This window comes from Rousettus aegyptiacus, unplaced genomic scaffold (assembly GCF_014176215.1).
Source record: "Rousettus aegyptiacus isolate mRouAeg1 unplaced genomic scaffold, mRouAeg1.p scaffold_m13_p_9, whole genome shotgun sequence".
In the NCBI taxonomy this organism is placed as follows: domain Eukaryota; kingdom Metazoa; phylum Chordata; class Mammalia; order Chiroptera; family Pteropodidae; genus Rousettus; species Rousettus aegyptiacus.
Window position 1 is genome coordinate 50,035,366 of NW_023416312.1, and position 13,754 is coordinate 50,049,119.

Below are 13,754 nucleotides of genomic sequence, written 5' to 3' on the forward strand. Positions count from 1 at the left end.
GCCAGGCCAATAAAAGCCAATGAAATATATTTTTCATACTTAAATAAAAAATAAAAATGTAGGAAAATGATATGAGAAGGGCTCTAATTCAAATAATTAGTTAATTGGCTATATACTTCCTTTTACCTAGTCAAATAGAATCACAGATTTATTATTGTATAAATTAAATTAAAAAAAAATTTAAAAAATTATATGATAAATGAATGGAAAGAATCCCAGGATATTTAAAACTTACTGAATTTTCTGGATATAAAACATTTCTTTTGAAACAGAGTTATCCATGTGTTTAAATAGTTTCTAGCTTCCCTTAAATTAATTAATAAGTTAATGCATTTATTGAACACATTTCTACTGAGCATCTTTAATATGCCAAAACTTGCTAGGTCTAGAGATACAAAGGTTATGAAAAACTTTCTTAAGTTTTAAATGAGATTGAGAAGATAGACACTTAGAAACATGTACAAATCACTACGCAATGGAACAGTGTGTACTAGGGTTGGGGCATAGGAAGCTCTGAAATAGTTTCATGGAGATGATATTCAAATTGGGTCTTTAAAATACTCAGTGTTTCTGAGGACAAATTAGAACATTATAAGTAAAAGGAAGAGCACAAGATGGTGCATACTGAGCTTTGACTTGAAGAGGTAGCTAGAAAAGTAAGACTATTGTAAATATGCCACTTCATATTTCATATTTTATTTATATTATGTAGCTTTAAATGTTTTTTTACATTCAGCTAAAAGCTTAGTTATTTTACAAGCTCTTTTTAAAATTTTTCCATCATTGTTTAGTTTTTATTATGTGTTTGTTTATTTATTTACGTATGTATTGTAGTTCAACATCTCAGTGAAAAATAATAAAGACTAAGGTAGCACCAAATACAGATGATTACTAAGATATTATTTAATGTGGAGAAAATTTAATAGAACCTACATTTAGAAATAGAAACAATAATGCTAATTGCTCATTAAGCTGATTCTCTATCCAGTGCAATTTTGACCTTGATTACCCTGGTATATCATTAAAGTGCATCATATGAAGTTACATGCAAACACCCTTGGATCCTTAAAACACTGATAATTAACTTCAGGGAAGAATTTAAGTTCCTAGGACATAGAGAATTAGCAGTTACAGAAGAAATTCTTCAGTATCTATAAAATACCATTTATCTATGCTATACATAGAATTTTTGTTTCCCCCATAAATTCATATGTTGAAAACGAAATCCCCAATGGAATGGTCCTTTAAGGTCAAGGCTTTGGGGGTGATTAGTTCATGAAGGTGAAGCCCTCTTGAATGAATATAGTGCCCTTATAAAAGTGGACAGAGAGCTTTTTTGTCCCTTCTATGTTCTGAAAAAATATTATCAGAGAAGTTTTTTGCAGAAAAATGTACAAAGATATTTATTCCAGTATATTTTATATCATGGAAAATTAAAGATAGTTTAAATGTTCAAAAACTGGGAAAGAATTAAATAAATAATAACACATAAAGACAATATTCAATCATAAAAATATTTTTTAAGATACTTAATGCTCTCTCATCCAAAAAATTCAACGAGCCAGTAATGGCATAATGTCTTGTGAAAAATAAACGGGAAGCACAATTTTAAGTATGGCATGGTCAAATTTCAAAAATATAACTAATTAGAGTTCTGGATATCTGAGTCTATTTTGTTACTTCTCTGAGTCCTTTAGATACTTAATATACATTGATTTGGTAGATAGTAAAAAATCTTATTATATTTAGAAAAGAAATTTTTTTTTGGCATTTTATTTGCTAAAGTATAGTCTTGAGGAAAAATCTAAATAGTGTTGAGAAATCTTGATATAGGGTCTTATGTGACTGTTTAATAAAGCCTATTGTTCTTTGTCTCCACTTGAGATAAATAAATGTGATGGGAGATATTATCTACATATCTTCTTTTATTGGACGAGTACTCACATGCAGCTAAAATTTGATAATGTATTTTTAAAACATATGCAAATTTTGAATTACGTTTATTTTTTCTCTTTTTATCAAGTTATAAAAATGGAAGAAAGCCCATGACTTAGCACCTTCATCATAAGATTAAAAACATCTCTTTAACTAAATAAATACTTGTTTAAAACATTTCTTTCAGTAATCCCATTATTTCCTCTTATAAGGATAAAAGAGAAAAAGCTCCTTTGCCTTAAAACTAAATTCGTTCTCTATTCTCTATGCATATATAGTTAGTCTTGGAATTTCCCCCCTTTAATTCAATCCATAGAAACAAGATAAGAATATTGGCACAGTATAGTAGAAAGAAATAACTGATTCTCCTATTTAATTTAGAATTTCTCAGATTCTTTTTCAGGCATTATTATGCTTTTCTCTTGATAGCCAATGGTTTCAAGATCAACTATGTAAGAACTTTCTAATTAGAGCATGAAAAATTATACATAATAACAAAATCTTAGAAAAATATTATTAGATTAGATCTAGCTAAAAATTTCCTTGCTACATATTAGAAAAAAAAAATAAGTATAAAGGATATATGCCGTATTACCAAAAAGGAACTTCATCATGAATTTCCTGACTTCCAGTCTGGGCTCTCTCAATGATATGGAAGTAAAAATAAAAAATTAGAGTTCTAAAAGAAATTTAGTTAAAAAATACATCCAAACCTTTTTTTAAATAGCTGATGTATTCTGAGAAAAACAATGTTAAACAACATATAAGTTATTTTGTTTATTTGTTTTGTTTTTGGTTGTTCATGTATTCCCAGAGAGCAAAAATCTAGATTTATTATTCTCCATTGTCTGAGAGTCTACTCTTTTCAGCAGATTATATCACCTCATAGATAATTAAAGAATGATTATTTGTAGCAAAGTTGATCTATGTCAATCCTAGCAACTTGGGTGTTATAAGTGGAAACTTTAGGGAAAGGGGGAGAGATAAAATATATGAAGTCTGATAATACAATGTGCACCTCTGAAATAGCATTAATTTCAAAACACATAAGATGGTCCTTCCAAAATATAACATAGGCAGATGGGCCCATTTAGTGTAAAACTGAAGGCCAACTATATCAAATGTTTTTATGTATCTCCATCCTCCATCTTCCATTCTCCTTGGTCCTGTGAATCCATTACTTTTGAAATTACCCTGTGGATATCAAAGCCCTTTAAATAAGAACCGATATATAATTATCTTTGACTAATAGGATCTCATTATTTTTATTTTTATTATTATTATTAAAAATTGGAATTTGCATTTCTGAAAATTCACAAAAATTTTATTTACAAAGTTAGTTTAAGGTGTCTTTTTTTTGGTTAGTGCTACAATTTCTAAATGACTTTTCTAAGAAAAAGATTGAGTGCTTTAAGGAACACACACATTAGACTTTGTGAATTTCTAAGTTAGGTCTTTCATTAACAGTGTAATGAAAGTTAAAATAACTAAAAAAATTAAATTCTCTGTTGGCTCAGTTCCATATTAATTCTTCAGATGTGATCTTTGTATTTCTCAGAAAAAGCAGGACAATAATTACATATGCACATTTAATTATAAACAGAAAGCAGATAATATTCATAAAATTAAAAAAATAGATTTACATTGCAAGTTCTTTAATTTTTCCTGTGCCAAAGCTTGGTCCTTATAACACCCAAATAAGCCTACCTTTGTTTAGTGTTCACATTCCACAGTCTATAGTTTTGTCGTCATAACATAATTTTGCTCAAAACAAACACTCGTAATAGATATTACAAGGCATCATTTAAATATCTATTATAATATTTGAATAATTAGATTACAAATAATTTTTCTAAAGCATTATTGTAGCAAAAATATAGAATAAATTTTAATTTTTATAATTCTGATAATATCCATATAACATCTTGAAATAAGTAGTGATACTGAGATGTTACTATACCAGGGTGTCCTGAATTAAAACAAAACAAAACAAACACAAAGAAAATACACAAAGAAAATCAGTTAAGTGCATATGGGGGAGTATGGTATTCTCATAGCTTCAATTATGCTGGGGCATCATACTTAATCTAAGAGATAAATATTATTGACGTATATCTTATGTTTGACATTTCTGGAAGATGAGTGAAGTATAGATAAAACAAGGACTTTAGCATATTCATAATCATAGAAGCTGGATGTGGCTCATTATGTTATTCTGTTTACTTTTTATGCATTTGAATTTTTATAAGAATTTTAAAAAATCTCAAAACAAAATAAAAATAACATGAAGTAAAAAATGTCACAGAGTGGAGAAAGGTTATTGCAATATAAAGCTAAAATTAGATTGGTATGCAGAATATATAAAAAATTGGCACAAATAATAAGAAAAATAAACAACACAGTAAGTGTATAAAAAGCTCCTTATGTACAAACATTCTCAGTAATCCAGGAAATTTAAATTAAAACAATAATAAAATACATAGGATTGGGGAACTATTAAAGAGTCTGATAATTTCAAGTATTGAAGATAATGAGGATTAAAGAGAATCATTACAGAAACCATTTGTCAGCATCATGTTCAGTTCAATATGTGCACATCTTTTGGCCTAGTTATCCCCTCTTCAGTGTACACCCAAGAGAAAGACTAGTTTGTGAGTACTAAGAGACATACAAATAATATCCAATATAGTAATTTTTATAATAGCAAAAAGCTTGAAACAGCACAAATGTAAAATAACAGAAGCATAATTGAATTAAGATTTGCTTACATAGTATAATATTCTACATCAGAAAATGGAATATTACTGCATGTAACTCCCAGAAGAATCTTGGAAACACAATGTTGAATGAAAGAATAACCAGTCCATTTACAATGTGACAAAGTTTTTATAAAATTACCTAAATAATATATATGTATATATTTGAATGAAAACACAACATTTAGAATTGTTGTTATCTTTGGTGAGTGTATATATTATCATTATATTACTGTTATAACTAACATGTAAATTATAGATCACTTTTTGTATCAAATAATATATAAAGACAATAGTATAAAAAAAAGTTAAAAAATGTCATCAAATTCAATACTCCTCCATAGATTCTGAGTGCAAAATATAGAGATGTGCTATAAAATTAAAACACATTTTTTAAATTATTTCATCTCTTCTAGGCTCTAAATATAATGGCTTCCTATGTTCTAAGGTGGCTTTTCTAAATTTGAGCTGGTGGGCTGCATAGAATCACCTATGGAACCAGTATCTCCTGATATTGGCGTACGGGTACTACGTTTGAACAAAGCAGTCTAGGTGATTTTCATGATAAATGAATCAGTGAACAGTGTCTCCATCCACCTCAACATGTGCTGCTTTTGTTCCTCTCTGCATCTTTAATATAATTGCTCCTCTCCTTTGTAAAGGTAGACCAATGTCAAATGCATCCAGAACTCACATGCAAATATGAGAAAGCATGATTTATATTTTAATTTATATGAACCTCTTCTGTTCCTATTTGTACCCACCTCCCTTAAGATATAAGACTTCCTGGGGGACTAGTCAAGATGGTGTAGAAGGTGGTTGCTGTGAATACTTCTGCTTGCAACCACACCAAAATTATATGAAACTACAGAACAACCATCACTAGGAGTCACCTGAGGTCTGAGTGAACAGAGCCCTACAATTGGGAAAAGGAATAAACAGTCACCTTAAACTGGCAGGAGTGGCAGAGATGTGAAAAAGCCTGGTCCCACAACTGTGTGTGGCAATGGAGAATCTAGAGAGTTAGCTTGGCTTACAGAGCCTCCTCCCCAATCTGAGGAGCAAGGGGTCCCAGCCCTACACTGGGCTTCCCAGGGTTCCAGTGCCAGGAAGAGAAGTCCTCATAATCTCTGACTGTGAAAACCAGAAGTGGTGGCTCAGTGAGATAGAGGGCTGTGGGAGTTGCAGGCATTCCTCTTTAAGGGCCCGTGCACAGACTTACTTGGTGACAGAATCACTCACTCTTTAGCACTGGGTCAGCTCCTTGAAGAGCTCCAGGGATATACAAGAAGATACTGAGTTGTCGGATTTCAGGGTGAAACCTAGAGGAGCATCTTTCTCTTAGAAAGAAGTGCTAACAGGATCCATTGTTCCTTGATTAAGCCCCACCCCTTCCCAGTGTGTGGATGCAGGTAGTCACCATATCTGAGTTGCCATCAAGCTGGGTACAACAGGTCACTCTGTCCAGGTGGTTCTCTGAGACCCCACCTCTCCCAACTTGTGGACCCACCCAAGCCACTTCCAGTGATTTATTCCGTTAAAATGGTTTCTCTTGACTCTTGCTGCAGACTTTCCTAAAATTACACAAAAGTTAACAAAACCCAAACAAGCAATATCTGGCCTCTGTTCCTGGTTTGATCTCTTGAGACATATAAGCCAAGCATGGGTGATAGCTATCTGCAGGTTTCTTGGTGACTCTTACCAGGTAACCCTGGAGGTGCACAAGCTGTGGCTGAACTTGGCCTGTAGCAGCTGGGCTCCTCCCAAGAGGCCCTTGGGCTGGCACACCCAGGGGCCTACTTTAACCAGCGCCAGAGATAGAGCACCACCAAGGGCTGTGAGGGGGATACACCCAAAGGGCAGACTGGGCAGGTACTAGAGCCCTGCTAAAGTGAATCCTGCTACATAGGGTCTGTCCCTCAGAAGCCAGTCCTCAAAATCAATCAGTCCAAGAGTCAGTCCTCTCTACTGAATTGCAAACAGCGACTAAGGCTCAACTATATAAGGAGGACACACACAACTCACACAAGGGACACACCTTGAGCATCTCACTCAGGTGACCAGGGAAGACTGTGCCACTGGGCTCCATGGGATACTTACTACACACATAAAGCCACTCTACTAAGACCAGGATATTTACAAGCCCTACCTAATACAAAGAAACACAGGGAGGTAGCCAAAAAAGGGAGACTTGGAAACATGTCCCACATGAAGGAACAGAACAAAGCTCTAGAAAAAGAACTAAACAAAGTGGAGACAAGCAATCTACCAGATGCAGAGTTCAAAATACTGGTTGTAAGGATGTTCAATGATTTTAGGAGAAGAGTAGATGAACTCAGTGGGAACTTTAACAAAGAGATAAAGAACATATGAATGGAGATGGAAAAACATAGAAGGGAACCCGTCAGAAATGAAGAATGCAATATCTGAGCTGAAGAGTACATTAGAGGGAATCAACAGAGTGGATGAAGCAAAGGATCGAATCAGCAATTTATAGGATGGGGTAAAAGAGGAAACCCAATCAGGACAGTAACAGGAAAAAAAGAATTGAAAAAAATGAGACTAGTTCAAGGACAACATCAAGTACAACAACACTTGCAACACAGGGGTACTAGAAGGAGAAGTGAGAAAAAGAAATTCAAAATCTATTTCAAGAAATAATGACTGAAAACTTCCCTAATCTGGTGAAGGAAACAGATGTACAAACCCAGGAAGTGCAGGAAGTTCCAAACAAGATGAACCTGAAGAGTCCCATGCCAAGACACATCATAATTAAAATGCCAAAGGTTAAAGATAAAGAGAGAATCTTAAAATCAGCAAGAGAAAAGCAGTTAGTTACTTACAAGGGAACTCCCATTAGACTGTCAGCTGATTTCTCAAAGAAAATTTCACAGTCCAGAAAGGATTGGCACAAAATATTTCAAGTGATGAAAGCCAGGACCTACAATCAAGGTTACTCTACCCAACAATGCTCTGATTTAGAATCAAAGGACAGATTCCCAGACAAGAAAAAGCTAAAGAAGTTCATCACCACCAAGCCAGTATTACAGGAAATGTTGGAGGGACTTCTGTAAGTCTAAATAAAGAATGACAATAACTACATTTCTATCAACAAATACTTCAAAGGAAAAATAATTAAGTGCTCCAATCAAAAGATACAGTGGCTGAATGGACAAGAAAACAAGACCCTTACATAGCCTGTCTATAAGAGGCTCACTTTAATTTGAAAGACACATAGACAAAAAGTAATGGGCTGGAAAAAGATATTTCATGATGGAACTAGGGGATATTATACTGAGTGAAGTAAGTCAAATAGAGAAAGGCAAATGCCATATTATTTCATATACATGTAGAATGCAAAGAACAAAATAAACAACAACAACAAATAAACTCATGGATACAGAAAACATTTTGAGAATTACCAGATGAGAGGGGGGTTGGGAGGTTGGTGACAAAGAGGAAAGGGATTAAGAAGTACAAATTGGTAGTAACAAAATAGTCATCGAGATAGAAAGTATCGCATAAGGAATATATTCAATAATATTGTAACAGCTTCATGGTGTCACATGGACACTAGATTTATTGGGATGATCACTTCATGAGTTGTATAGATGTCTAATTATTATGTTGTACACTTGAAACTAATATAATATTGTATGCCAACTATAATTGAAAAAAAAATTATGAAATATATGACTTTACCCTTTTTATAAAAAAAGTGAACTTGGTGTAATATTCTTTTTGTTTTTATTTTTCTACACCACAGCCATCTTAAATCATAAAATAGGAAAATGGGTTTTACACACTTACTTCATGAAATGACATGTGAAAATATAGTCATCAAACAAAAATATTTTAGCAAATTATATACTTATGTACGACAAATGCTAACAAAATCTCTTGTTGGTTGTCTGTAAAGTAGGTGGCATTTTGAGGGAAAAAAAATCACTTCATTTTTGTTTCAGTTTCAGAGCAGATGTGGCTCACAATTCTAAGTGTACTTGGACATTTCATATGATAAATGCTCTCCTTGACCAAACTTTAGACAGGCCGTCTTTTTGACTAGGCCTTGGTTTTGGCTCTCCTCCTATCTTCTGGCCTACCTAATCCCATTCTAGCAATAATCCTGCAAAATCAGTTGGGTGAGATTCCTCCTATCCTTGATAACAGATCATGCTAGATTACTTTCATCAATAATTCTGTTAAGTAGATTTAGCAAGAATTTCCCTACCAATGTTATCTTCTCTTAGTAATTTTCCATGTACTGACCCCTTCACTCTGCTCCTGGCACTAAATTCCTGGCTGTCTTTAATGTATTCAGATTAGAGCCTGATTTCTCAGTTCTGTTGTGATAGTTATGACGACTATTTCAGTAGTCTTGGATAAAGTTATCCTTACCACCTATGGCCTTGCTACCCTGAACATACCATATCCTATCTGATTTTGGAAGCTAAGCAGGGTTGGGCCTGGTTAGTACTTGCATAGGAGACCGTCTTGGAAGACCAGGTACTGTAGGTGTAAAAAATAAATAATAAGTAAATAAAGTTGTCTTTACCATTTTAACAAGGTGTCAGAATAATATTTTTCCTTTATTAAGTATTGAAAAGACCAATATCAGAACTCAAGAAGATATACATAGTTATCTAAAATGCAATTTAACTGACAAGTTTGCATTTTTTGAAAAGTAACTTATTGTATCTCTTGGGGATACAGTGCTATCATGTAGTTTACAGACACTTTCATAAAACTCTGGAACTGTGAATATGAACCTGTGAAAGAGAAAAAAGGGACATATGTTATGTGGGCATATTAAATCTCTAGTCAAGGCTAAAAGACTCTGGGGGTAGAAAATATATACTAGACTAGAGAAGTAGGGCTCTCTTCAAAAACCTGTAGGAATGGCAGTGAGGAAGAAAGACAATAAAAATGAAGACCACAGCTTTAAGATCTCAGGGTCCTTATATTTGCATTTTTAAATGTGAGTGTTTATGCCTTTGCTGAATATTAACATATGTTTAGAGCAGATTCCCTCTTTTCATGATACAATTCATCAAGCATTAAATTGACTAATACTTATACAGCAGAACCTTGAATAATATTGTTTCATTTAATGTTATTTTGTTATAATGTTGATGAGAAAAAAAACCCAAAAAACAAAAAACAAATGCATTGATTTCCAGCTGCAGCCTTTGGTTGACAAAGACAGAGTTTTTTTCCCTTTCACGAGGTGCTATTAAACTTAGAAGCAATTTGTTCCATCTATATATTTGGGCAAACCTTTTACTAAAGTATTTGATACAACTCAAACATATTGGAACAAAAAAAAATGCTTGTTTTGAATATGATTCACTGCTTTGTAATTTTTCAATTACAGTTGGCATACAATATTATATTTGTTTTAAGGGTATAAAATAGTGCTTAGACACATATGCCTTAAAAGGTGATCACTCCTATATATCTAGTACAAATTTGACACCAAACATAGTTATTACAATATTATTGACTATATTCCTTATGCTATATTTTACATCTCCACGACTATTTTGTGACTACTAACTTGTACTTCTTAATCCCTTCCCTTTATCACTCACTATCCCAACACTATGTGGCAACCACCAAAATATTCTTTGTATCTATTAATTTGTTTCTGTTTTATTTGTTTATTTTGTTCTTTAGATTACACGTGTAAGTGAAATCTTATGGCATTTGTCTTTCTTTGTCTTCTTCCACTCAGCACAATACCCTCTAGGTTCATTCATGTTGTTGAAATGGCAGTTTCATTCATTTTTTATGGCTGAGTAATATTTTTTTGTGTGTACGTGTGCCACCTCTTCTTTATCCATTAATCCATTGACGGACACAAAGGTAGCCTCCTATCTTGACTATTGTAAATAATGCTGCAATGAATATATAGATGCACATGTCCCTTCATAGTAGTGTTTTGGGTTTCTTCGAGTAAATATCCAGAAGTGAGATTATGAGGTCCTTCGTTTCTTGTTGTAGCCTTTGTTTTAAAGTCTATTTTGTCTAGTATAAGTATTGTTATCCCAGCTTTTATTGTTTTGTTTTGTTTGTTTGTTTGTTTGCATTTTCAAAAAATATCTTTTTCTATCCCATTATATTCAGTCCCTGTGTGTCCTTTGATCAGAAGTCAATCTCTTGTAGGCAGAATATGTAAGGGGCTTGTTTTCTTATCCATTCAGCCACCCTGTCTTTTGATTGGAGCATTTAATCCATTTACATGGAAAGTAATTGTTAATAGATATGTAGTTATTGACATGTTATTATTGATATCTTTAATCTTTTTTTTTCTCTCTCTTCTTCTTAAAAAAGTCCCTCTAACGTTTCTTGTAATACTGGTTTGGTGGTGATGAACTCCTTTAGCTTTTTCTTGTCTGGCAAGCTCTTTAGCTGTCTTTTGATTCTAAACAATACTTCTGCTGGGTAATCTTGGTTGTGGGTCCTGGCTTTTCATCACTTTGAATTTTTTATGTCAATCCTTTATGGTCTGCAAAGTTTCTGTTGAGAAATTGGATGACATTCTTATGGGCGCTCCCTTGTAAGTAACTAATTGCTTTTCTCTTGCTGCTTTTAAGAGTCTCTCTTTGTCTTTAACCTTTGTCATTTTAATTATGATGTGTCTTGGTATGGGCCTTGTTGGGTCCATCTTCTTTGGGACTCTGTGCTTGCTGGTCTTTAATGTCTATTACCTTCACTAGGTTAAGAAGATTTTCTGTCATTATTTCTTCAAATATGTTTTTAATTTCTTGCTCTCTTTCTTCTCCTTTTAGTACCCCTGTGATGTAAACATTGGTATGCTTGATTTTTAATCAGAGGCCCTTTAAACTAACTTCATTTTTTTTTTTATTTTTTTTACTGTCCTGATTGGGTGTTTTCTGCTACTTTATCTTCTAACATGTTGATTCATCTGCTTCATCTAATCTACTCTTGATTTCTCTTAAAGTATTCTTTAATTCAGTTATCATATTCTACATTTCTGACTGATTCTCTTGTTTTTCCACCTCCGTTTTCATGTTTTCTATCTCTTTGTTAAAGTTCATTTACCATTCTCATAATCAGTGTTTTGAACTTTGCATCTGGTAGATTGCTTGCCTCCATTTTGTTTAGTTCTTTTTATGGAGTCTTGTTCTGTTCTTTTATATGGAACATGTTTCTTTGTCTCCCCATTTTGGCTGCCTCTTTGTGTTTATTTCTATGTATTAGATAGGGTTGCTATGTCTTTCACTGCTAGTTGAGTAGTCTTATGTAGTAGATGTACTATGGAGCACAGCGGTACTGTCTCCCTTGTTGCCTGAGCTGAGTGCTTCAAGTGTGTCCCTTGTATAAGTTATGTGTGCCTTCCTGTTCTCTTTGGGCCTTGGTTTCTGTTCACATCAATGGGCAAAATTAAGCATGGGCTGATCGGTTGTGAGGTCTGGCCAGTGACTATAGTGGACGAGCTATTGCGCATGGGCTAAACCCATGAAGCAAAATTCACAGGGCTTTGGTGCCTGCCCCATCTGCCCTTTGGGTATGTTATTCTTAGATGCAGCTCTGGGTGGTACTCCTACATGATCTGAAGCTGGCTAGGGGGCATGCTGATCCTGGGGCCTCCTGGAATGGGCTCCCCTGCAGGACAAGTTCAGCCACAGCCTGTGTCCTTTCAGGGTCACCAGGTATAAGCTACCAAGCAATCTGTGCATGGCCTCCACCTGTGTTAGGCTTGGCAGTGCCTCAAAGGCCATGCTACAAACTGAGGCCGGCTGCCACTAGTGCCAGGCTTGGAGCTTCTCAGCAAGAGATATGGGGCATGCAGAAGCCAGATGCTGCTTGTTTGTTTGTTTTTAACCTTTGATATGTTTTAGAAAAGTTTACAACATGAGCCAAGACATGCCACTTACATGGAAAAGCCACTAGAAGCAGCTTGTTTGAGTCTGAAAGTTGGATAGGGGTGGGGTCTCAGGGAATCACCATGGTGTGGAGACCTGTGTTAGCCAGGTTGATGGAGACTTAGATAAAAGCAGCTGCCTGCGTCTGCATATTAGGAAAGGGGAGGGCTCAAACAAAGGAACAATGGGTTCTACCAGCACTTCTGTCTGGAAGAACTCTGCCCCTCCAGCCCTCACCCTAAAGCTAGACAATTCAGTTTCTACCTATATGTCCCTGATATCTTTCAAGCTGCTTCTCCAGTACTGAGTGAGCCCAAAAGTGAGTAAGTTCATGTGTAAGCCCTTTAAGAGGAACACCTGAGACTCGAGCAGCTGTCTGTCTCAGTCAGCCAGAACCCCCCACCCTGGTTTTCATAGCCAAATGTTGTGAGGACTTTTCTTCCCAGTAATGGAACACTGGTTTGGGAGCATTGTGTGAATCTGAGACCCCTTGATCTTCCTGGGAGACCTCTATACCTAGATATTTCTTCTGATTTTTAACCTCCAAACACAAGTGTGGGACCAGCCTGTAGTGCATCTCCACCCTTCCAGAAGGTGGCTTCTTCTGCATGTTCTTAGTTTTAGGACTTCTGTTTATATAGATTGCAGGAGATTCTCAATGATGATTTTTCTATAGTTTAGTTGTAACTTTGATGCAGTCATGAGAGGAGGCAAGTGAAATGTTTACTTACTCTGCCATCCTGACCAGAAATTAATTCACAACTCTTCAATATGGAGCTCTAACAGTTGATTATAATGGGACAAGCTAGTCTAATATTAAAGAATTGGCAGTGGAAATAAAGATGAGAGGGCTGAATGAAAGAGAATACAGTGTAGTGTCAGACTGAAAGAGGGTAGTGCATGAATCCAAAGTGATTTCCAAGTTGTATAACTTAGGGAAAAAACATGGTTATAACATGGTCAGAAAATTTGGAAAACTACATATAGAGAATAATTTCATATGTAGAAAAAGAATGTTGTCTAAGACGTTGTTATTGTTGTTTTCTAACAAGGTGTATTACAGAACTGACTCTGCCAAATGGAATTAAAAAAAAAACACACACTTTATGAGAAATTTCAAGCTTATGTAAAAGTAGGAAGAATAACATATTGAAACCCTGCATACACCCTTGAC

General features: G+C 34.7%; 1 pseudogene; it reads left to right on the plus strand.

Annotated features, from left to right (window-relative positions):
- The first annotated feature begins 9,090 nt into the window (after window positions 1–9,090).
- On the plus strand, window positions 9,091–9,209 carry LOC118607919 (annotated as a pseudogene).
- Window positions 9,210–13,754: the final 4,545 nt, after the last annotated feature.